Genomic DNA, 24,936 nt, shown 5'->3' on the forward strand with positions numbered 1-24,936 from the left:
TCAAGTTCTATGCTGTGCTTTCACTTATATTGGCGAGAAAGGAGACTGGAAATAAATGCAACGAGCACTCATGTCGGGCCCCTAATTTACATATTAATAGTAAGGCCAATATAGTGCAAAAAGTGAACAAACAAAGACAAAAGACAAAAACAAGACAAAGACAGACAATAGACTAGGGGAGGGAAGAGGGGGAAAAGGCAGGCAAGGGAAGGGAGGAGGGACATCTGGAGAAAATGTCAAAGGTGTCATCAGGTGTAATCACCTGTATCTAACCAGGTTTGGAAGCGAGAGGAGCTCCTAAATTGTAGCCAAGGCTCCCAGGTCAGCATGTAAATTTGGTTTTTGTTATGGGCCTCTTCCCCTAACTCCTCCATTCGGACCAAAGCGTCCAATGCACGTACCCACGTGACTCTCCGCAAGCCATCCAATGATTTCCACTGACGTGGTATAATCTGCCTCGCAGACTGAACAAATGTTCTAAGGGGCCCTTTTTTAACATGCTGAAATCTGCCCGAGTAAACAGAAAGTAAAGCAATCAGAGGGGACGGTGTTATAGCAGTCCAGTATAGAGCGTTGTAAAGAGCAAAGATATCCTGCCACAGGGGGGCAACCCCCGGACAGTCCCACCAGATGTGGAGCAAAGATCCAACTGCTGCTTGGCAGCGCCAGCAGGTGTTGGGGACCGATGGATAGAATTTATGCAGCTTGACCGGAGTCCTATACCACCGTGTGAGAATTTTATTATTCAACTCTTGTAGAAGACATGAAGTAGTCGATTTATGTGTGAATAAGAGGGAACTGTTCCATTGTTCAGCAGATAAAGAGGCTGCCAATTCACTCTCCCAACCAGATGCAAATCCGACACCTCTCAGCTGGTCAGGTAACGACATATCCCCCACCTCCCTAGCACCAAGCAGACCATAAATCAGAGAAATACCATGACCTGGACCCGTGCTAGCTACACAAAGCTTTTCAAAATTTGTCAAAGGAACGGACAGTTGCAATCCAGAAGCCAGAGATCCTATGAAGCTGCGGAGTTGGAGGTAATGAAACCAACGACTTGGAGAGTTGAGAAAGATGTGTGGTAGATCATTGAGGGGCAGAAATATCTCTTATTAGAATCCGGGGAGGGGGAGAGGCCCGGAATGATGGCATGTTTATGATCGAGGAGGGTAGGTCGGGATGAGCAGTAATAGCCGTCAGCGGGCCCGGCACAGAGATTAGGTTAATTTTGGAGGCAAATCTTCCCCAAGACTTTGCCAGAGTTTGAAGTAATGGGGAGCGAAGAGTATGGAGGAGAATATTTTGTGTGGCAACAGGAAGCCAGAAGATCCCTGGCACCAGATACGGGGCAAGGGTATGTTCTATGTCTACCCAAAGTTTCAAGGTACGATTATTAATTAGAGCCAAAACACAGTTTGCAATGGAAGCTCTATAGTACGCCTGGAAATCAGGAAGGTCTGCTCCCCCCAAACTCTTCGCTCTAGATAATACTTTATAGCTCACCCTGGCCCTGGAGCCATTCCAAATAAACCGAGAGGCTATTGACCAAAGTTGGATAAAAAATCTGTTCGGGATATTACAGGGGACTGTCTGGAACAGGTAGAGGAGTTTGGGTAAAATGTCCATCTTCAGGGCATTAATTCTACCGAACCAAGAAATCTGAAGGGGGGACCATTTCTGGAGGGTAGAGTCAACAGTTCTAAGCAATGGTTTGTAGTTAAGCTTGAAGAGATGGTAAGGGTTAGCAGGGAAAGTAATACCCAGATGGTGGATCGAGTCAGAGGCCATTTTAAACGAAAATGTTTCTTTGATGTGGGTGACTTCTTGATGAGCAAGTGAGATGTTCAAGATTTTAGATTTCTGGATGTTTATTTTGAAATTGCTAAGCCTGCCGAACCTCTCAAATTCCCGGAGGACCGAGGGCAATCCTATTCTAGGGGAGGAAAGGTATAGAAGCAAGTTGTCCGCAAAAAAGGGACAGTTTGTGTTCCCTGGCCCCAACCGCAACCCCTTTTATAGATTGAGGGAGAGGAGTATAGTGCCAGAATACGATTAATCATTTTAGAGCCGAGGCCCACACACACTACCGTTTGGGCCAGAAAACTCCAGTTGACTCTATCGAAAGCCTTCTCTGCGTCCACAGAAAGCAGGCACAGAGGAGACCCAGTAGACCTAGCTCTAGCTATAATGCCTAAGGACTTCAAGGTACTATCGCATGCCTCCCTACCAGGGACGAAACCCACCTTTTCCTGATGGATACATTTTGGAATAAGGGGATGTAACCGCAGGGCTATTAGTTTGGCATACATTTTTAAGTCCACATTCAAGAGGGATATTGGCCTGTAATTAGCACAATGAGAGAGATCTTTATTTTTTATTTTTTATGGTGTTCATCTGAGGGGTTAGGTCATGTGATACAGCGATACGGACGCAGCGATACCTAATATGTCTACTTTTATTTTCCCCTATTCTTTACCATTTTTTTTTTAACTTTATTTGGGGAAAATGACATTTTTGTTTATTTTTACTTGAAACTTTTAATTTTTTTGGGGGGAAACTTAATTTTTTCAACTTTTTTTTTTCACTTTATATTTTGTCCCACTTTGGGACTTCAACTTTTGGGGGTCTAATCCCTTACAATGAATTCCAATACTTCTGTATTGGAATGCATTGGCTGTATGAGTAATACTGTGTGTATTACTCATACAGCTTCCGGCCTATGAGATCCAGGGGGCTGGATCTTAGGCTCATCACCGGAAGGCAGCTCGATGCCTTCCATGCCATCGGGTTCCCCCTACAGCCCCACGGGGACCCCCGATGGCACCACTGCCCGCCGCAACATAAAAAGCCGCAAACCGCAGGTCTGAATCATCAATTCTGATAACCGCCCGCCGGGTGCCTATTTTGGCACCATGTCGCTCTCAACACATAGCACCATGGCCTTGGAAAACCATCCAGCAGCCCCCACCCCTTCTCCAGCAGTCAGTGCTCTACCACCTCTTCAGAAGGGAGCTGTGTTTCTTTCCCATCATCTGCTGGTCCTGATGCTACTCCTACTTCACCTACTCCTCATAACGTGTTTTGCCAGCAATCTATCACCAAGGCGATTGCAAAGAGAAAACAGTATGCTTGCACTCATTCAACAGTGCAGAAGCTAAACCTGCTCCTACTACAGTACCTCCCTTTCCATGTGGTTGACTCTGCCCTTTTCAGCTCTGCATATGTACAGTACAGACCAAAAGTTTGGACACACCTTCTCATTTAAAGAGTTTTCTTTATTTTCATGAAAATTGTAGATTCACACTGAAGGCATCAAAACTATGAATTAACACATGTGGAATTATATACATAACAAAAAAGTGTGAAACAACTGAAAATATGTCATATTCTAGGTTCTTCAAAGTAGCCACCTTTTGCTTTGATTACTGCTTTGCACACTCTTGGCATTCTCTTGATGAGCTTCAAGAGGTAGTCACCTGAAATGGTCTTCCAACAGTCTTGAAGGAGTTCCCAAAGATGCTTAGCACTTGTTGGCCCTTTTGCCTTCACTCTGCGGCCCAGATCACCCCAAACCATCTCGATTGGGTTCAGGTCCGGTGACTGTGGAGGCCAGGTCATCTAGCGCAGCACCCCATCACTCTCCTTCATGGGTTCATTATCCTGTTGAAAAATAAATAATGGTCCAACTAAACGCAAACCGGATGGAATAGCATGCCGCTGCAAGATGCTGTGGTAGCCATGCTGGTTCAGTATGCCCTCAATTTTGAATAAATCCCCAACAGTGTCACCAGAAAAGCACCCCCACACCATCACACCTCCTCCTCCATGCTTCACAGTGGGAACCAGGCATGTAGAGTCCATCCGTTCACCTTTTCTGTGTCGCACAAAGACACGGTGGTTGGAACCAAAGATCTCAAATTTGGACTCATCAGACCAAAGTACAGATTTCCACTGGTCTAATGTCCATTCCTTGTGTTCTTTAGCCCAAACAAGTCTCTTCTGCTTGTTGCCTGTCCTTAGCAGTGGTTTCCTAGCAGATATTCTACCTTGAATGCCTGATTCACACAGTCTCCTCTTAACAGTTGTTCTAGAGATGTGTCTGCTGCTAGAACTCTGTGTGGCATTGACCTGGTCTCTAATCTGAGCTGCTGTTAACCTGTGATTTCTGAGGCTGGTGACTCGGATGAACTTATCCTCCGCAGCAGAGGTGACTCTTGGTCTTCCTTTCCTGGGGCGGTCCGCATGTGAGCCAGTTTCTTTGTAGCGCTTGATGGTTTTTGTGACTGCACTTGGGGACACTTTCAACGTTTTCTCAATTTTTCAGACTGACTGACCTTCATTTCTTAAAGTAATGATGGCCACTCGTTTTTCTTTACTTAGCTGCTTTTCTTGCCATAATACAAATTCTAACAGTCTATTCAGTAGGACTATCAGCTGTGTATCCACCTGACTTCTCCACAACGCAACTGATGGTCCCAACCCCATTTATAAGGCAAGAAATCCCACTTATTAAACCTGACAGGGCACACCTGTGAAGTGAAACCCATTTCAGGTGACTACCTCTTGAAGCTCATCAAGAGAATGCCAAGAGTGTGCAAAGCAGTAATCAAAGCAAAAGGTGGCTAGTTTGAAGAACCTAGAACAGTGATGGCGAACCTATGGCACGGGTGCCAGAGGCGGCACTCAGAGCCATCTCTGTGGGCACCCGCGCCTTGGAAAAATCTATGGCGTACCAATATGCTTTAGACTTTTCCTGCCATTCATCAGCACAAGACGCACTATGAACAGCACGGGCAGCGCACTGAATGTAGGCTATTAAGCTATTATAGCTAAATGATAAAGTACATGATAGATATACTATATTGGTATTTAGGTTAAATTGCCGTGTTGGCACTTTGCGATAAATAAGTGGGTATTTGGTTGCAGTTTGGGCACTCGGTCTCTAAAAGGTTCACCATCACTGACCTAGAATATGACATATTTTCAGTTGTTTCACACTTTTTTGTTATGTATATAATTCCACATGTGTTAATTCATAGTTTTGATGCCTTCAGTGTGAATCTACAATTTTCATAGTCATGAAAATAAAGAAAACTCTTTGAATGAGAAGGTGTGTCCAAACTTGTGGTCTGTACTGTATGTACAACAGAAGGTGGGCCATTCCTTGAGGATTTTGGTGTCTTGCACAGTTCACAGCAGCTCCAATGTGTGGAGCTGTAACTATGGTCAAGGATAATATATGTCCTTTATGGCCCACTGAGTAAATGTGGTTCCAGCCCAGGGACACCTGCAACTTGGCCATGTGATGGCAATGCTGCCTCCGCGTTCTCATGCTATGATTGCAGCACTAATGTCCTCCTCCACCTCTTCATCCTCCACCTTGTCCTCAGCTAAAGGAGTCACAACGTGGAGGAACGGCTCGGTGTCCTCAACCAATAAATCGAATCCTAGCTGTCTCCTTGCCAACTGAAGATTGGAACCATGGTCACCAATAATGGGAAGAACATTGTGACAGGCTGCATCAAAGAAGGCTGACCGATGCGCCCTGCATGGCGCATGTCTTTAATCTGGTTGTAAACCGGTTCCTGAAGTCTTCCACCAAACTGCAAGACATCTTGAAAATGGCCGGGAAACTGTGCATGCACTTCAACCACTGTTACCCTGCAAAACACGCCCTCCTTGAGCTGCAAAGGCAGAATGGTGTTCCCCAACATCATCGCATATGCAATATTTCCATATGGTGGATCTCCACCCTCCACATGTTGGACCGACTATATGAGCAGAGGAAGGCTATGAATGATTTAGAAACATAGAAACATAGAATGTGTCGGCAGATAAGAATCAATTGGCCCAGCTAGTCTTATATGAAAGATGGCCTTATTCCTATCCCATGCATGCTTAAACTCCTTCACTGTATTTGCAGCTACCACTTCTGCAGGAAGGCTATGCCATGCATCCACTACTCTCTCAGTAAAGTAATACTTCCTGATATTACTTATAGAAACATTCTTGGGGATGCAGGTGGACAGCGGTACTTCCCTGTGTAACTTTGACGTTAGCCAATGGCAGCTCATGCGTGACACCTGCTGATTGCTCAGGGCATTTGAGGAGGCCACTTAATTTGGCAGTCGCCAGGACTAGAGGACTGGAGCAGATGCTGATAAATCTGTCTGGCCAGGGGACAGAAGACGTGGCGGCTACATTTCACGGCAACCTGAGCCCTGTGGGGGCTGAACTGGTAGAGGAGGAGGACATTTATGCAGGAATTTTATACAGAAATAGGTGGTTTATCTGCCGAAGTGGCAGGAGAGGAACAGGAGGAGCATGAGGAGCTGGGGGGCAATAAGGATGACCAGGCAGAAGATTCTGACAGACCATGGCAGTTTGCAGTGAATATGGAAGCAGGGAGTCCCTCTAATTCCCTTGTGCAAATAGACAGATGCATGCTGAGTTGCTTGCCTGGTGTCAGCCGCATTATCACAATTCGGCAGACTACTGGCTCTCCACGATGTTATTTACAAGGCCAAAATGGGGCCTTTTTTACACCTGAGAAGGTTTAAAAACTCTACTATCGAGACATCCTATTTAGTCAGTTGATCACTGCCTATGTGACCCTTCGCCCATCTTCACGAAGGTCTGGCCGGGGGGTCCTCTGCTTTCAAGTTCCACTGCCATGACTGCTGAAGGGGGGGGCAGGAGCAGCACCAGCTCTGTCAGCAGTAACTTCAAATCTCTGACAAGCATGTTTCTTCACCCGCCTACTCAAGAAACCACCCAGCAGCAGGACATGGAGCAGAACCTGAACCAGCAGGTGGTGGCATACCTGGACAAGATTCCCTGGACTGCTGGGCAGCCAAAGTTGATTTGTGGCCACAACTGGCCGAGTTTGCCCTGGACAAGCTTTCCTGCCCAGCCAGTAGTGTGATATCAGAGCGGGTGTTTACTGCAGTGGGGGGCATAGTTACCCCAAAGAGAACTCACCTTTCAACAGGAAATTTGAGAGATTAAGATTTCTAAAGATGAATCAGGATTAGATCAGCCAGGATTTCCACACACCAGTGCCTGATGCATCAGACTAGATCATTCTGGCAGTAAGGTTCTGACTGCAGTGTCCTGCCACACCAGAACATTGTGAAAAATGGCACATTACTTCTGGCCACGTGCTTTGGCCACTATTCTGATGCTGCCACCCGCCTGATTCCCCACCACTACTGCCTTGGTGTCACTGCTGAGGATAGGGAAAACCCTCAGCCGTGCGGTATCAGAAGGCGGACGGTCAGAGCATGGCCAGGACAGGGATCAGGTCACCTCCTATACAATCCTATATGAGCCGACCCTGAAGGTAGGAGGGCTCATACTCCGGAACCTGATATTCCTGCTAGCCCTCAGGGTGGCCCTGGACTAGGAGCAGGGTAAGACGACCTATTCCTCCTAGAAACATAGAATGTGTCGGCAGATAAGAACCATTTGGCCCATCTAGTCTGCCCAATATATCTGAATCCTATGAATAGTCCCTGGCCCTATCTTATATGAAGGATAGCCTTATGCCTATCCCATGCATGCTTAAACTCCTTCACTGTATTTGCAGCTACCACTTCTGCAGGAAGGCTATTCCATGCATCCACTACTCTCTCAGTAAAGTAATACTTCCTTATATTACTTTTAAACCTTTGCCCCTCTAATTTAAAACTGTGTCCTCTTGTGGTAGGAACAGGAGTCTCACTGGCCAAGGTACATAGAAAGGGGAACATAAACAGACATATGGCAATGACAGGTAAGTGCAACCAGTACCACACCTACCTGCCACAGAACACACCACCTGGAACCCATGGACAAGTGCTGCTGTCCACCACAACACAAAGGACACAGCACACACCAGACATCACACGGGAACTCAGGAAACCATATGCTGCAATAACACAAGACCAAACAACCTTCAAAACACCATACATAAAGTTTTATGACCACCAGGGTGGCCCTCACTGGCAGATGGTAAATAACCAGGATGATGTCTCCAGCAAGCATGGCTGAAGAACCCCCACTGACTACTACTATTCAGTGAGGCTTTATAGGGCCAAGTAGCCACACGCACAGTGAGACACGCCCAGTGCACACACACACTAGGAAGGAAGTTAACCCTTCCAACACCAAGGAAGGGAAGACATCACCTTAAAGGGGAAGTGCACACCACACATGTAACACCCCGTGTACACCGATAAAAGGCACACCTATCAAGACAGGTTGCCAGGTGCAACCGCATGCCTATTGCAGCAAGCTGCCTAGCACCGCTCAGGCTGCTCTGCTGCCACATACACAATGTTGCCAGCGGCAACCACAGGTGAGGCAACATACAATAGCCCTCACCTGTGATTGACAACAACACCAAGACCGCAGGCAACCTACAGGAGTTACGACCATGACCAAGGGTCGTGACACTCGGCTGCCATCTTCTCCTACTGCCAACCACCATCTTGTGCTGTTAGTGCCACTGCTGTTGCCCTCCACCTCCCCACTTTGTGACTAGGCAACTATGTTGACTACTAATGCTGTTATCACCCTCCCCACTATGTCACTGGGCCACTATGTTGACTCCTCATGCTGTTTCCACCCTCCCTACTCTGTGACTAGGCCTCTATGTTTACTCCTCATGCCGTTGCCACCTTCACCACTTTGTGACGGGTCCACTAGTGTCCCTGTTTGGCCTTGTTGACATAACCATTTATTTTACCCTTCTGATCTGTCAGAATAACCGAAAAATGAAATGGATCCTGTCTTTGGAGCATCTGTAAGGCCTCTATCACGTGGTAAGTATTTTGTATCAGGATTTGATTATGTTTGAAAGCTAAAAGTAGGAGTGGTTCTAAAAAAAAAAAAAAAGACATGCAAGTATTTCCATCACATTTAATTTCTGTTTTGGACCCATTCTTGTTTTTTCCTTACCAATACTGCTGTAATACTGATGCAAAAAATGAACCAAATACTTACCGTGTGATAGAGGCCATTAAAGTCCTACATGCAGGACTTGTTTTCCACCTAGTAAAAGAGTAAAACCGATGTCAACACAAATGGCCAAAACTCATGTAAATTAAGCATTAGGCCTCTATCACATGTGTAGTATTTTGCATCGGGATTGGATCATGATTTAGAAGCCAAAAGCAGGAGTGGGTCCAAAACACAGAATGCATGAAAATATTCCCATCAGGTGTCATCTCTGTTTTGGACCGACTCCTGTTTTTTTGGCCTTACCAATACTGATCAATTACTGACCAAATACTGACCGTGTGAAGGCAAATGCTCAAAAGACAGGATCCGTTTTGCATTATACCTGACGCTAACAGTGACCTTTAAGGCTGAGTTCACGCTTCTGTTATATGGTCATTTTTTTACCTGTAACTGACCAAATATGTGAAGTGTGAACTGTGTCTGAGTGACGCCTGCCACCTGACTTTCATACTGACGCACGGTAACAGTTTTACTACCGCAGCGAACTAGCTATGCTGGTTCTGCGCTGCACAGTGATGAACACCAATATACACTCTCCCTGCAGGCTGGGAAATAGCTGGTTTATAACGTGATTCATGACAAATTAATTCTGATTATATCAAATTTTGGGGGGAAATTTGGCAAAGCATCCAAATCAAACTTTTGAAAACTTTGCTCATCTCTAAATGTCACCGTTGCATACGCTGAACAGCTAGATCACCCATATCTGCCTGGTTTGGCTGTAAATACGGAGAATCATTAAAACTGGCAAACTGTTGTAGAGGGGCTAGCAGGATTGGTGTTCCTTGGGTTCAACAGAAGAAGTTATTATAAATACCAGGTGTGCCATCCACTTTTAATTACATGGTCATCTTTTTTGTTATCTTTCTACATGTAGGACATATGATTAAAGGGGTTCTCCGGGAATTAAGAAAATGAAAATACTTAAATATATTACTTTAGTATAAATATATTCCCAAATACATTTCACTAGCTATAATGGTTCATTTTGTCTAGGGAGCAATCATTAGGAGAAATAAAATGACCACCGTCCTATTAGTCCACACAAAACCTGTCCTAATCACACAGGAGGACAAGTTACTTCAGAATGCTGAGCTAAAGAGCTGCCTCATCATCCTCTCTGCTCTAATTGTCAGGGATCATGATCCTGAATACAGCTGATAAGATTTTCAGCTGAATGTCTGTGGGAATGGAGTTCATAAGGAGATAACGTACAGAGAGGACAGAGGACAGACTGTGGTAATGGAGACAATGCATATAAGTGCTGCTGCTCATTATCTACACCTCCACTATCCTCTCTGTACTTCATGTCTCCTAATGAACTCCATTCCTACATAGATTCATCTGAAGATCATATTAAACTGTATTCAGGATCATAATCCCTGACAAGTAAGAGAGAAAAATGGTACCGCTCTTTAACTTGTCCTTCTATGTAATTAGAACTGGTTTTGTGTGGATGGCAGACATTTTATTTTTACTAATGATGGCTCCCCGAACAAAACGAGCCATTATAACTAATGAATGGTATTTGGTAATATATTTATAATGAAGTAATATTTAAGTATTTTCATTTTCTAAATTCCCGGAGAACCCCTTTAAGAATATGCTATTTATGAATGAACCCAGAAATAGGCTGTAGTTGTACAGTATGTCATTGGCTGCAAAGCCAGCTCTACAATGGTTAGTAAAAAGTGTTAATTAGAGATTAGCAAATAGAATCAGACGAAGTGGAATTCGATCCAAATTTCAGGAAAAATTTGATTTGCAACTAATGCAAATTTTTCCTAAAATGGCGGCTACACATGTGAGGACATGGGACAAGGAACTCTGGGAAGGCGGGCTGACCTATAATTCCATGCATGCAGCCAATCAGCAGCCAGCCATCCCTGTGATGTCACAACCCTATAAAAATGGCGTCCATCTTAGAGTGAGACATTTTCAATCTCTCTGAGTGCAGGGACAGACGTGAGAAGGCGCTAGGGACAGCAATTGGAAAAACCTCATAGTGAAAAAAAAATTAAAAAAATGATTTATAAGTGTAGGGAAAGAATAGGGAGGAATCATTTCACAGCATCTTAGTGCAGGGATAGACGTCATCAGAAAGCACTAGGAACAGTGCCATAAAAGCGATTTACAAGTGCAGGGAAAGGATACGGAGGAATCATTTCACAGCATCTTAATGCAGGGATAGACGTCAGAAGGCGCTAGGGACAGTGCTAGAAAAGCAATTTACAAATTCAGAGAAAAATAATTTGGGGATTCAAATAGCCATTATACAGCTCTGTCATTCCAACAATTTGTTCTTGTGGTGCAAGTGCTATGTTGAAAAGCCTTTAGTGGCTTATATCTTTTCAAACAAGAAAAATATATTCTCAGTTCACGTTGGCGATTATATATGTGTTGAAAGCGTACAGAAAGAAAAAAATATATACGCACTTCACTGGTGCACTTATTTGTGGCAAAAACGTTTGGTGGCCTATTTCAGTACAGAAAGAAAAAAATATACAGACTTCACTGGTGCACTTATTTGTAGGAAAAGCGTTCAGTGGCCTATTTCATTATAGAAAGAAAAAAATATACGCACTTCACTGGTGCACTTACCGTATTTTCCGCCGTATAAGACGACTGGGCGCATAAGACGACCTCCAACTTTTCTATTTAAAATATAGGGTTTGTGCTATACTCGCCGTATAAAACTACCTCTGCATGCCCAGCCCTCCCTGTCTCCAAGACAATCTTCTCCAGTCCAGGGAACTGACCATGGCAGCCAGTGCTTCAGTAGCGTTCTGGCTGCCATGGTAACCTATCTTTTTCTTTTCACATTCTCAGTTTCCCACATAGAAACTACTAGGGGATGGGAAAAGATGGTGGGTCCATTGCCATGGGGGATCTGTGGATGGCACTGTTATGGAGAGGATCTGTGGATGGCACTGTTATGGAGGGGATCTGTCTATGGCACTTGTATTGGGGGGGGATCTGTGGATGGCACCGTTATGGGGAGGGGGATCAGTGGATGACACTGTTATGGGAGGGGTATCTGTGGATGGCACTGTTATAGAGGGGGTCTGTGGATGGCACTGTTATGGAGGGGATCTGTGGATGGCACTGTTATTGGGGGGGATCTGTGGATGGCACTGTTATGGGGAGGGGGATCTGTGGATGGCACTGTTTTGGGGAGGGGGATCTGTGGATGGAACTGTTATGGGGAGGGGGATCTGTGGATGGCGCTGTTATGGGAGGGGGATCAGTGGATGACACTGCTATGGGGAGGGGGATCAGTGGATGACACTATATAGAATCTTATGCTATATGTGTCATCCACAGATCCACCCCATAACAGTGTCATCCACAGATCCCTCTCCCCATAACAGTGCCATCTACAGATCCCCCTTCCCGCCTCTCACAGGAGTATACATTTATAAACTGTAATCCGTATCCTGCAGTAACTTTAACTTTAAATCAGCTCTCATCTCTTTACTACATTACACTCGGCTCCGGTAACAAGCAGTGCGGGCGGCAGCCTGTGCCGCCTAGTGTGAGGAGCAGGCGCGTGATATCAGTGAGTGCGAGCTGCCCGCACTGCCTGTTACCGGAGCTAAGAGTAAGGTAGTAAAGTGATGAGTGCTGATTTAAAGTTAAAGTTACGGATTACAGTTTATAAATGTATACTCCTGTGAGCGACGGGGCCCTGTATATTCTAACCCCCAGGCAAGCGTCCCCGTCACCATGGGAACGCCTGGGGTTTAGAATATACCATCGGATCTGAGTATACCCGGCGTATAAGATGACCCCCGACTTTAGAAAAAAAATTCTAGTGTTAGAAAGTCGTCTTATACGCCGGAAAATACGGTATTTGTGGCAAAAGGGTTTAGTGCCCTATTTCATTATAGAAAGAAAAATATATATACCAGGGCCGGACTGGGACAAAAAATAGGCCCGGGCATTTTTGACTGAGCAGCCCAATCACATGACACCCAACAGGCCCCACCCCCTTGCAGTCTAGGGGTGGAGCCAAAACCGGAAGCACAATTGACTTTGTTTTCCGACTTGCATAACAGGAACCAGATGGATCTGTTTTGATTCCCATAGACTTTTATGAGGACGGAGAGCAAACTGAAAGCCTCTTGCAGAGTCTGCACTGTACAAGAGAGAAATAGCAGTGGCTGTGAAGGGAAAAGTTCCAGAGCACAATGACAGCCCCAGAGCCTTTCTGCTGCCTGACCAACCGTATGCTGCCACAGCACCAGCCCAGCCTGCAGGACATCAGAGACGCCTGGGGTCCACATTATAGCACCACTACATTTACTTACTACATTTATAATAAAACAATTTACTTACAAAAGAAGCTATTAAGTTGTCTGCTTTGCCGTCCTCTGCTTGCTTCCACTGATTATTTGCCCTCCTTTCTGTCTCTCCTCGCAGGCGCACTGTTATGGGGGACCTATGGATGATACACTGTTATGGGCATCAGTGGATGACACACTGTTATGGGCATCAGTGGATGACACACTGTTATGGGCATCAGTGGATGACACACTGTTATGGGCATCAGTGGATGACACACTGTTATGGGCATCAGTGGATGACACACTGTTATGGGCATCAGTGGATGACACACGGTTATGGGGGCATCTGTGGATGACACTGTTATGGGGGCATCTGTGGATGACGCACTGTTATGGGCATCAGTGGATGACACACGGTTATGGGGGCATCTGTGGATGACACTGTTATGGGGGCATCTGTGGATGACGCACTGTTATGGGCATCAGTGGATGACGCACTGTTATGGGCATCAGTGGATGATGCACTGTTATGGGCATCAGTGGATGACGCACTGTTATGGGCATCAGTGGATGACGCACTGTTATGGGCATCAGTGGATGACGCACTGTTATGGGCATCTGTGGATGACGCACTGTTATGGGCATCTGTGGATGATGCACTGTTATGGGGGCATCAGTGGATGACGCACTGTTATGGGCATCAGTGGATGACGCACTGTTATGGGCATCAGTGGATGACGCACTGTTATGGGCATCAGTGGGTGATGCACTGTTATGGGCATCAGTGGATGACGCACTGTTATGGGACATCTGTGGATGACACTGTTTCTGTGGATGACACTGTTATGGGGACATCTGTGGATGACGCACTGTTATGGGGGATCTGTGGATGACACACTGGTATGGGCATCTGTGGATGACACTGGCATGGTGGCATCTGTGTGGATTGTGGAATGATGGAATCTGACACAGATACCGGGGGGGGGGGCATCTGTGGATGACACTGTTATGGGTGGCCGGGGGGATCTGTGGATGACACACATATATGGCAGCGCAAGCATCTTGTGCTATATAAATGTGTCATCATCCACATATCACATCTCCCCCCCCCCCCATAACAGTGTCCCTCCCTATTGTAAGACGTCTGTTCCTTATGTAAGTGAGCTATTGAGCTTGTAAATAAACTTGTGCAAAGTATATGAGTAGTTAGTAACTAAACTACTCATATACTTTGCAGTTTGCACAAGTTTATTTACAAGCTCAATAGCTCTCTCACTTACATAAAGTTACTATCTAATATAATCTATCACTATCATCACTAACTTACCAAAGCCAGTTGGGCACTAGTACCGGGGCAGGCGGGCAGGCAGAAGCTGGTGGGCTGGTGCGGTGGTGGCTCCAGTCCAGTCCCGCTCTTCAACATTCAAACTAGGCGGCCGCGTAGCATAACGTGCCGTCACTCACTACGTCACGTCGCACGCTCCTCCCTCTTTATTAATGAAGGCGGAGCAGGCGTGTGACGTCTGAGTGACGTTACGCTGCCGGCCGCCGGAAGATGGAGTCACAGAGGCCGGGCACAGGAGGCGGAGCAGTGGGGGTGGACTCACACAGTCAGTAAGTATGAGTGTGCGGCCGGGGCTGGCAGGAGGCGGAGCACAGGGAGGGGTGTGATTAGGCCATACCGGCACACCCACTCGAGCCCTGAGGCGGCCCGGCCCTGATCAGACAGATTATTAAGATGTGCGGCCGGGGCTGGCAGGAGGCGGAGCACAGACAGACAGGGGTGTGATTAGGCACACCCACTCGAGCCCTGAGGCGGCCCGGCCCACCAGGCAAATGCCCGGTCTGCCCTATGGCCAGTCCGGCCCTGATATATACACAGTTCACTGGTGCAGTTATGCAGTTATTTGTGGCAAAAGGTTTTAGTGGACTATTTCAGTACAGATAGAAAAATATATACGCACGTCACTGGTGAATTTATTTCTGCTAAAAGCGTTTACTGGCCTATTTCAGTACAAAAAGAAAAATATATTCTCAGTTCACTTCTGCAGTTATATGTGTTCAAAGCGTACAGAAAGAAAAAAATATACGCACTTCACTGGTGCAGTTATTTGTGGCAAAAGCGTTTAGTGCCCTATTTCATTATAGAAAGAAAAATTATGTGAACTTCACTGGTGCACTTATTTATGGCAAAAGCGTTTAGTGGCCTATTTCAGTACAGAAAGAAAAAAATATACGCACTTCACTGGTGCACTTACACTGAACAAACATATAAACGCAACACTTTTGGTTTTGCTCTCATTTTGCATGAGCTGAACTAAAAGATCTGAAACATTTTCTACATACACACGAGACCCATTACTTTCAAATATTGTCTAAATCTGTGTTAGAGAGCACTTCTCCTCTGCCGAGATAATCCATCCCACCTCACAGGTGTAGCATATCAAGGTGCTGATTAGAAAGCATGAATATTGCATAGGTGTGCTTTAGACTGCCCTCAATAAAAGGCCACTTTGAAATGTGCACAGTTTTGCCTTACTTGGGGTTAGGGGGTCAGAAAACCAGTCAGTATCTGGTGTGGCCACTATTTGCTTCACGCAGTGCAACACATCTCCATCGTTGTTGATTGTGGCCTGTGGAATGTTGCTCCATTCCTCTTCAATAGCTATGCGAAGTTGCAGAATATTGGCAGGAACTGGAACACGCTGTCGTATGCGCTGATCCAGAGCATCCCAAACATGCTCAATGGGTGACGTGTCCGGTGAGTATGCTGGCCATGCAAGAACTCGAGAACTGGGATGTTTTCAGCTTCCAGGAATTGTGTACAGATCCTTGCAATATGGGGCCGTGCATTATCATGCTGCAACATGAGGTGATGGTTGTGGATGAATGGCACAAACGTGGGCCTCAGGATCTCGTCACGGTATCTTTATGCATTCAAAATGCCATCAATAAAATGTACCTGTGTTCGTTGTCAATAACATACGCCTGCCCATACCATAACCCCACCGCCACCAGGGGCCACTCGATCCATAACGTTGACGTCAGCAAACCGCTCACCCACACAACGCCACACACGCTGTCTGCCATCTGCCCTGAACAGTGAAAATCGGGACTCATTCGTGAACAGAATGCCTCCCCAACATGCCAGACACCATAGAATGTGAGCATTTGCCCACTCGGGTCGGTTACAACTACGAAATGCATTCAGATCCAGACCCTGATGAGGAAGATGAGCATGCAGATGAGCTTCCCTGAAATGGTTTCTGACAGTTTGTGCAGAAATTCTTTGGTTATGCAAACCGATTGTTGCTGCAGCTGTCCGGGTGGCTGGTCTCAGATGATCATGGAAGTGAACATGCTGGATGTGGAGGTCCTGGGCTGGTGTGGTTACACATGGTCTGCGGTTGTGAGGCTGGTTGGATGCATTGCCAAATTCTCTGAAACGCCTTTGGAGACGGTTAATGGTAGAGAAACGAACATTCATTGCACGGGCAACAGCTCTGGTAGACATTCCTGCAGTCAGCATGCCAATTGCACGCTCCCTCAAACGTTGCGACATCTGTGGCATTGTGCTGTGTGATCAAACTGCACATTTTGGAGTGGTCTTTTATTGTGGGAAGTAAAACCAAAAGTGTTAAGTTTGTGTTTTTGTTCAGTGTATTTGTGGCAAAAGCATTCAGTGGCCTATTTTATTATAGAAAGAAAAAAATATACACACTTCACTGGTGCAGTTATTTGTGGCAAAAGGGTTTAGTGGCCTATTTCAGTACAACAACAAAAATTATATATATATATATATATATATAAAATAAAGAAATTCCGCAGCACATCCACGTAGTAGAAAAATAAAAAGACTTTATTCACCCAGCGTGCGACGTTTCAATCCTCTCAATGGGATTTTCCTCAAGCAGTGACCTCACTGGTGCATTTATTTCTGCTAAAAGCGTTTACTGGCCTATTTCAGTATAAAAAGAAAAATATACTCTCAGTTCACGTCGGTGGTTATATGTGTTGAAAGCGTACAGAAAGAAAAAAATATACGCACTTCACTGGTGCATTTATTTCTGCTAAAAGCGTTTGCTGGCCTATTTCAGTACAAAAAGAATAATATATTCTCAGTGCACGATGGCGGTTATATGTGTTGAAAGCATGGCTGGGAGTCAGCAGGGTGGCATCAGTGGGAGGTCAGGAGCCAAATGTTCCCAGGGTAGACTACCTGCTTCGCAGCAGCCTACCTGCCTGGGAAGTAGTGGTGCAGGGGTTCACGGAAGTAGCGGCAATAGCAGTCAGTCAGTGCGTCGGTTATATGTGTTATTTTGTATTTCAGTACAAAAAGAAAAATACATTCTCAGTTCATGTTGGCGGCGGTTATGTCTTGAAAGCATTTAGTGGCGTATTTCAGTCCAGGGATGGCACTGCCGCAGCCAGACACTTCCTCTGCCAGTCAGGGGAATGCCAGCTCCGGTAAGCAGGGGACCAGGAGAGCAGGGCAAGCCAGACAAGTGCTGGTAGTGGGAGACTCAATTATTAGGGGAACAGATAGGGAAATCTGTCTCAAAGACCGTGATCGCCGAACAGTGTGCTGTCTTCCTGGCGCTAGAGTTCGACACATCGCGGATCAGGTTGACAGATTACTGGAAGGGGCTGGAGAAGATCCAGCGGTCATGGTCCATATCGAAACCAATGACAAAGTTAGGGGTAGGTGGAGAGTCCTTAAAAATGATTTCAGGGATTTAGGTCAAAAGCTGAGGGCAAGGACCTCAAAGGTAGTATTTTCCGAAATACTACCTGTACCACGGGCCACACAAGAGAGGCAGAGGGAGATTAGGGAAATTAACAAGTGGCTCAAGAACTGGTGTAGGAAGGAGGGGTTTGGGTTCCTGGAGAACTGGGCCGACTTCTCTATCGGCTACAGGCTCTATCGTAGGGACGGGCTGCACCTCAATGGGGAAGGGGCAGCTGTGTTGGGGAAGAAGATGGCTAGAAGGTTGGAGGAGTGTTTAAACTAGGGACTGGGGGGGAGGGTAATTATGTTATAGAATGGGAAGATAGTGTAGATAGAGACCGGGGGCAAGGTAGTGAGACTGGGGGAGGAACGGAAGGAGGGACTAGAACAGTTCAGAAGGAAAGGTGTAGAGTAAAAAATATACATAAACCTCTCAAATGTATGTATACTAATGCCAGAAGCCTGACTAATAAAACTGGTGAACTGGAATTAGTGATGTGTGAGGAGGACTATGACATAGTGGGAATAACTGAGACATGGCTGGATGATAGCTATGACTGGGCAGTTAATGTACAGGGTTACAGCCTGTTTAGAAAGGATCGTCAAAACCGGAGAGGGGGAGGGGTCTGCCTTTATGTAAAGTCCTGTCTAAAGCCCACACTCCGGGAAGATATAAGTAAGGGACATGAACATGTGGAGTCACTGTGCGTAGAGATACATGGCGCTAAAAACAATAATAAATTACTAATAGGAGTTTACTATAAACCACCTAATATACCAGAGTCCACAGAAAATCTACTACTAAACGAGATAGACGAGGCGGCAAATCATAATGAGGTGGTTATTATGGGGGACTTCAACTACCCAGATATAGACTGGGAAACTGAAACTTGTATATCTCATAAAGGAAACCGGTTCTTGGCAATAACCAAAGACAATTACCTCTCCCAACTGGTTCAGGACCCGACTAGAGGGACGGCCATACTGGACTTAGTATTAACCAATAGGCCTGACAGAACAACAGACGTGCAGGTTGGGGGACACCTGGGAAATAGTGACCACAAAGTAATAACCTTCCAATTATCATTCAAAAGAGCGTTTCTACAGGGAGGAACAAAAATACCAAACTTCAAAAAAGCTAAATTTAGCCAACTAAGAGAGGCCATAGGCCTAACTAAATGGGATAAAGTCCTCACAAATAAAAATACAGCCACAAAATGGGATATCTTTAAAAGCATCCTAAAATCTCATTGTGAGAGGTACATACTGTATGGGAATAAAAGGTTAAGGAACAAAAAGAAACCAATGTGGATAAACAGAACTGTAAAGAAAGCAATAAATGACAAAAAGAAAGCATATAAAACACTAAAACAGGAAGGTAGCACGGAAGCACTGAAAAACTATAAGGAAAAAAATAGAACATGTAAAAAACAAATAAAAGCGGCCAAACTAGAGACCGAGAGATTAATTGCCAAAGAGAGTAAAACTAACCCTAAAATGTTCTTCAATTATATAAATGTTAAAAAGTATAAATCTGAAGGTGTCGGCCCATTAAAGAGTAATGAGGGGGGAGTCGCAGAGAGTGACTAGGAGAAAGCAAAGCTGTTAAATATTTTTTTCTCCAATGTATTCACTGAGGAAAATAAACTGTCAGATGACATGCCGAATGTTGAAATAAATTCCCCATTAAAAGTGTCCTGTCTGACCCAGGAAGAAGTGCAACAGCGACTTAAAAAGATTAAAATAGACAAATCGCCAGGACCGGATGGCATACACCCCCGTATCCTAAGGGAATTAAGTAATGTCATAGCCAGACCCTTATTTCAGATATTTGCAGATTCTATATTGACAGGGAATGTCCCACAGGATTGGCGCATGGCAAATGTGGTGCCAATATTCAAAAAGGGTCCAAAAACAGAGCCTGGAAACTATAGGCCGGTAAGTTTAACATCTGTTGTGGGTAAACTGTTTGAAGGTTTTCTGAGAGATGCTATGTTAGAGCATCTTAACGGAAATAAGCAAATAACGCCATATCAGCATGGCTTCGTGAGGGATTGGTCATGTCAAACAAATTTAATCAGTTTCTATGAGGAGGTAAGTTCTAGACTTGACAGCGGCGAATCAATGGATGTCGTGTATCTGGACTTCTCCAAAGCATTTGACACTGTACCACATAAAAGGTTAGTATATAAAATGAGAATGCTCGGACTGGGAGAAAACGTCTGTAAATGGGTAAGTAACTGGCTCAATGATAGAAAACAGAGGGTGGTTATTAATGGTAAATACTCAGATTGGGTCACTGTCACTAGTGGAGTACCTCAGGGGTCAGTATTGGGCCCTATTCTCTTCAATATATTTATTAATGATCTTGTAGAAGGCTTGCATAGTAAAATATCAATTTTCGCAGATGACACTAAACTGTGTAAAGTAATTAACACTGATGAGGACAGTATACTACTACAGAGCGATCTGGATCGACTGGAGGCTTGGGCAGGTAAGTGGCAGATTAGGTTTAACATTGACAAATGTAAAGTTATGCACATGGGAAGGAATAATGCAAGTCACCCGTACTTATTAAATGGTAAAACATTCGGTAACACTGACATGGAAAAAGATCTAGGATTTTTTATAAACAGCAAACTAAGCTGCAAAAAACAGTGTCAGGCAGCTGCTGCCAAGGCCAATAAGATAATGGGTTGCTTAAAAAGGGGCATAGATGCCCATGATGAGAACATAGTCCTACCACTTTACAAATCATTAGTCAGACCACACATGGAGTACTGTGTACAGTTCTGGGCTCCAGTGAACAAAGCAGACATAGCAGAGCTGGAGAGGGTCCAGAGGAGGGCAACTAAAGTAATAACTGGAATGGGGCAACTACAGTACCCTGAAAGATTATCAAAATTAGGGTTATTCACTTTAGAAAAAAGACGACTGAGAGGAGATCTAATTAATATGTATAAATATATCAGGGGTCAGTACAGAGATCTATCCCATCATCTATTCATTCCCAGGACGGTGACTGTGACGAGGGGACATCCTCTGCGTCTGGAGGAAAGAAGGTTTGTACACAAACATAGAAGAGGATTCTTTACGGTAAGAGCAGTGAGACTATGGAACTCTCTGCCTGAGGAGGTGGTGATGGTGAGTACAATAAAGGAATTCAAGAGGGGCCTGGATGTATTTCTGGAGTGTAATAATATTACAGGCTATAGCTACTAGAGAGGGGTCGTTGATCCAGGGAGTTATTCTGATTGCCTGATTGGAGTCGGGAAGGAATTTTTTATTCACCTAAAGTGGGGAAAATTGGCTTCTACCTCACAGTTTTTTTTTTGCCTTCCTCTGGATCAACTTGCAGGATGACAGGCCGAACTGGATGGACAAATGTCTTTTTTCGGCCTTATGTACTATGTTACTATGTTACATTCTCAGTTCACGTTGGCGGCGGTTATGTCTTGAAAGCATTTAGTGGCCTATTTCAGTCCAAAAAGGAAAAATATATACGCATTTCACTTCTGCAGTTATATGTAGTGAAAGCGTTCAGTGTCCTATTTCAGTACAAAAAGGAAAAAAAAAATATACGCACTTCACTGTTGCATTTATTTGTGGTGAGTTTAGTGGCCTATTTCACTACAAAACTAAAAATATATACGCATTTCACTTCTGCAGTTATTTCAGTTAAAAAACAAAATATATTCAGCATTCACTGTTGCAGTTATATGTGGCAAAACCTTTTAGTACAAAAAGGGAAAAAATATACGAACTTCACTGATGCATTTATTTCTGCTAAAAGCGTTTACTGGCCTTTTCAGTTCAAAAATAAAAATATATACGTATTTTTCGCCCTATAAGATGCCATTTTTTTCCCCCAAAGTGGGGGAAAATGTCCTGCGTTTTATGAGGCGAATGCTAATGAGGGCTTCCATTATGGAAGCGCTCATTAGCACCGGAGGACCGAGAAGCCGTGAAGGCTCTCTACTCATCGCTTCCTGGTCCTCCGCTCGGCTGTGCTATGCATTGGCTGCGCACAGCGTGAGGGCGCTCTGTGACCTCACTCTGCGCACGCCAGTTCACAGCACAGCCGCGGTGAGGAGCAGCGGCGTCCAGGAGAAGGAAGGGTAAGTGGTTTCTTTATTTTATATGTTCTGAGGCTGCTGGAGTCATAACTAAGAGACATGGGGGCAGTAATAACAGGCATGGGGGAAGTAATAAAAGCATGGGGCAGACATAACAGGCATGGGGGCAGTAATAAGAAGCATGGGGTAGAGATAACAGGCATGGGGCAGACATGAGGCATGGGGGCATACATAAGAGGCATGGGGACTGATATTAGAGGCATGGGGGCTGATATGAGAGGCGGTATGGACTGACATAAGAGGCATGGGGCTCTTATAGAAGATCTGATTGGGGGTCATTCACATTGGGGTCTGATATGAGGTCTTATTGGGGTCTTATTAACATTGGGGGTCTAATTGGGGCTGTGAGCTGAGGTCTGATTAACATTGGAAGTCTGATTGTTGGTCGTACAGTACGCATTTCACTTCTGCAGTTATTATTTCAGTACAAAAAACAAAATATATTCAGCGTTCACTTTTGCAGTTATATGTGGTAAAACCTTTAGTGACGTATTTCATTCGAAAAACTAAATATTTTCAGGGTTCAGCGCTGCAGTAATATTTGTGGTAAAATCTTTATTGACATATTTTGGTGAACTTCGCAACTCTTATGGGCTCAAAGCCATCTTTACGCTTTGTCTTCTCATTGTCTGTAGCTACTAGAGCCCTGTTCATGCCTCCACACTCTGTGACTGTGCCATTCTGTGGCTTCCTCATGCTGCTGCCACCTTCAGACTCTATAATTGTGCCATTCTGTGGCTTCCACATACTGCTGCCACCTCCAGACTCGGTGATTGAACCACTCTGTGGCCTACTCATGCTGCTGCTGCCACCCCCAGACTCTGTAATTGTGCCACTCTGTGGCCCACTCATGCTGCTGCCACCTCCAGACTCTGTCGTCGTGCTATTCTGTGGCTTCCTGTCATGGTCTTACCTTCTCACTGTTCTCCTTCGTTTGACATGTGCTGGCGGCCATCTTGGTTTCTGGGTTTCTTGTAGCCTCCCACCCTGCGGCTCCTCCTTCCCACTGGGAGGAGCTGGATGCCTAGCTCATATATATAGGTCTGTGGCTTCAGTTCCTTGCTTGGTCCTCCTGTGTTCACATGCTTCTAAGACTGCTGCTGCTTCTGGTTCCTGATCCTGGCCTCGTCTGACTACCCCGTTGGTTCCTGATCCTGGCTTCGTCTGACTACCCCGTTGGTTCCTGATCCTGGCTTCGTCTGACTACCCCGTTGGTTCCTGATCCTGGCTTCGTCTGACCACCCTCCTGGTTCCTGACCTCTGTCTACGCAAGACCCTGCTTCGGTTTAGCCATCCGTTTGGACTTTTGCTACGGCTTGATTTCCAATAAAGCCTTCTTATTTCCACTCATCTCTGTTGTACGTCTGGTTCATGGTTCCATGACATTAGGACCAAGCCATGAATTCTGACGGTACAGGGCCATCCTCGCTACCTACGCTGGTTGCCAGACTTGATCAGCAGGATCACCTGTTGGGTCGGTTCGCTGTGGCGTTGCAAACCCTGCTTGAACGCACGGCTCATTTCGCTTCCGTTGCCGATGGGTCGGTTGTCGCTCCTGGGCCCGCTCCTACTGCCGCTCCGGTTGTTGCGCCAGAGTCTACCCCGACACCTGTTGCTGCGCCTGCGGTGTCTCGGGGTATGACCGGTTCTGCCCCTCTTCCACAGCGCTTTGGGGGAGAGCCAACTCAGTGCCGAGGTTTCCTTAACCAGGTGGGCATTTATTTCGAGTTGCTGCCACATGCCTTTCCTACTGAGAGATCAAAGGTGGGCTTCTTGATCTCGCTGCTCTCGGACAAGGCCTTGGCCTGGGCCAGCCCTTTATGGGAGAACAACAATCCGGTGGTTGCCGAGTTTTCCGGTTTTGTTGCTTCTCTTCGGAAGGTATTCGATGTGCCGGCTCGTGCTGCCTCTGCTGCGAAGCTCCTTATGTCCATCAGACAGGGTTCACGATCCGTAGCTGAATACGCCATTGAGTTTCGTACCCTGGCAGCAGAGGTGGGCTGGAATAATGAGGCTCTGGTCGCTGCTTTCTCTCATGGTCTCTCGGATGCCTTGAAGGATGAGGTTGCAGCTAAGGACCTACCAGTGGAGCTCGAGTCTCTTATTTCTTTCCTGATTTTGATTGACACCAGACTCAGGGAGAGACCTTCCTTTAAGGAGAGCCTGCGGAGGTCTTCTAACAGATTGGCGTCTACGTTTGCTGTCCCACCCGTGCCTCCCTCTCCTCCCATGCCTCCTGGGGATGACTTGTCTGGGGGTGAACCCATGCAGCGGGGGTTTGCTCGCCTGTCTGAGGGGGAGAGGGTACTCCGGAGACGCGAGGGCCGATGCATGTACTGTGGTCTCGGTGGGCATTTTCGGTTGGCATGTCCGAACCGTCCGGGAGAACGCTCGCACCTGAGGTCCTGTCGGGGGCAGATCTTGGGTGGAGTCTCCTCGTCCCCGGTTTCCCGTGTTGACAAACCACTGATCACGGTTGTCCTCTCCTGGGTCGGGGGCTCGGTGACGACCCAGGCGTTGGTGGACTCTGGTGCTGGTGGTTTGTTCATTGATAGAGTGTTCGTTGCCGCCAATTCCATTCCTCTGCAGCCTCGAGGTTCCCCACTGGCTCTTGAGGCGATAGACGGCAGACCCCTTCTGCCGCCACACGTGACTCATGAGACCCTTCCAGTGGGGATAGCCATTGGTGCCGTTCACAGAGAGTCGGTCTGTCTCCAGGTTATTTCGTCTCCACACTACTCGGTGGTCTTGGGGTACCCCTGGCTCCAGAAGCATAATC

Source organism: Bufo gargarizans, chromosome 3, assembly GCF_014858855.1.
Source record: "Bufo gargarizans isolate SCDJY-AF-19 chromosome 3, ASM1485885v1, whole genome shotgun sequence".
In the NCBI taxonomy this organism is placed as follows: domain Eukaryota; kingdom Metazoa; phylum Chordata; class Amphibia; order Anura; family Bufonidae; genus Bufo; species Bufo gargarizans.